Source organism: Ornithorhynchus anatinus, chromosome 14 (assembly GCF_004115215.2).
Source record: "Ornithorhynchus anatinus isolate Pmale09 chromosome 14, mOrnAna1.pri.v4, whole genome shotgun sequence".
Lineage (NCBI taxonomy): Eukaryota > Metazoa > Chordata > Mammalia > Monotremata > Ornithorhynchidae > Ornithorhynchus > Ornithorhynchus anatinus.
In genome coordinates, this window is record NC_041741.1 from 10,718,521 (window position 1) to 10,720,408 (window position 1,888).

General features: G+C 46.6%; 1 non-coding gene across 1 annotated transcript; it reads right to left on the reverse strand.

Moving 5' to 3' along the window:
* Nucleotides 1-1,323: 1,323 nt before the first annotated feature.
* LOC114816844 lies at nt 1,324-1,461 on the reverse strand. The gene has a single exon (XR_003764648.1). It is a non-coding gene; the product is annotated as a small nucleolar RNA SNORA7 (small nucleolar RNA).
* Between the last annotated feature and the right edge of the window lie 427 nt (nt 1,462-1,888).

The window sequence follows — 1,888 nt, forward strand, 5'->3', positions numbered from 1 at the left end:
AAGATGGCAAATCATCTCTGGTAGCTTGTTGAAATGGAGACTTTGGCACGGTCGAGAAGAACTCCTCAGCTCGGTCTGGTGTACAAGCCAGCAGGCCGGCAGCTGGCCAACCTGTTACTTGCTATTTTGTTCCTAACAGGGTAAGAGGAAATCTGCTTCACTGGCATCAGATGAACTTAAAGTGTTTGATCTTAAAAAGATCCAGATCATTTTTTCTCTTCATTTTCATTCTTCTTAATAAGAGAAGACTCTGCCTCTGGGTTGGTTATGTCTGTCTTCTGTGATGTCTTTGTTAAGAGATTCTTAGCAGCTGTTTCCTGGGCATCAGCATGTAAGTAGCATCAGGTGTGTATTATTAGCACCTGCTGGCAGCTGTGCTACTCATATTTAAATCAATAGGTTATGCTTACCTCTTAACTCCATAGGTACCAAGAAAGGCATCATATGGGAGATTCAAAATCACTTGATACAGGTACTAATGAATCAATCGATCGATCCTATTTATTGAACGCTTGCTATGTGCAAGAACTGTTCCAAGTACTTGGAAAAGTACAGTATAACAGAGTTGGTAGATCTGTTCCCTGCCCACAAGGACCTTGCAGTCTAGAGGAGGAGCTTACAGTGCTAGTGGAAGAGTCATTAATCATGACATTCTCCATGATCTATAGCGCTCCCCATTATCCACAGCATTCCTCATTCACTCCCCATTATCCACAACACACCCCATTATCCCTGACACTCTCCATTATCCACAGCTCTCTCTTTTTTTATCCATGGCACCCTCCTTTCTCCACACCACCATCTGGGGATTGCAGTCTGCCTGCTTTACCTTAGCCTGGGGCAGATATTCAGCAAATGTGGTTGGCAGAAGGATTTGTGGAGAGGCTAAGGAGCAGAGAAAATGACCAGTGATTTGAGAGCCAAACGGAGAGGGACAAGAGGACACCCAAGGAACCTGAATGATCCATTGGACCAGGGAGAGTCTCACCTTCGTAAATGCTTACTATGTGCCAAACACTGTGCTAAATGCTGGGAGAGATACAAGGTAATCAAGTCAGATCTAAGGGAGGGGTGGGGAAAAAACAGGCATTTAAATTCCCATTTTGTCTTCTACCCTTGAGTCGTTTCCAACCCATAGCGATATCACGGATATATTTCTCCCAGAACGCCCCGCTCTCTGCAGTCGTTATGAGAGTGTATCCACAGAGTTTTCTTGGTAGAGATATAAAAGTGTTCTACCACTGCCACCTTCCACGCAGCAAACTCGAGTCTCCACCCTTGACTCTCTCCCTTGCCACTACTGCCCAGAATGGGTGAATTTTGACTTGTAGCAGATTGCCTTCCACTCTCTAGCCACTGACCAAGCTAGGAACGGAATGGGTATGCCTCTGCTTGACTCTTCCTCCCGTAGTCAAGACTGGTAGTGTACTGGAAACCCTCCAGCTGCGACCCTGAGAGGCCAATCCCCATTTTACAGATGAGGAAATGGAAGCACAGAGAAATTAAGTGAGTCTGTCCATGGCTACACAGCTAAGGGTTCTTTCCACTAGGCCACACTGCTAACAACAATCTACTATGCCTCGCCTCCAAAGAGGAGAATCGATTCTGGACATGTTCAACACACCCTAGGGCTGGGGTTGGGGTTACCTACTCCTGGTGTTTGGTACAGACAGGGAGTCAATGTGCTTAAGAAGACATTGAAACGAACAATGAGAAACTCAGTGAATAAACTCCCTGATCTCCCAGCTCCTCTTCCTGGGGTTTCCCCGCTGGATTCTGCCCCCATGAGCTGCTGGACTGGCCTCCTAACTCCTGGATGCCTGAATCGGTCCTCAAACACAGTTCAGACTGCAACTCTGGCCCTTGGAAACTAAACCCCCTGACAGTA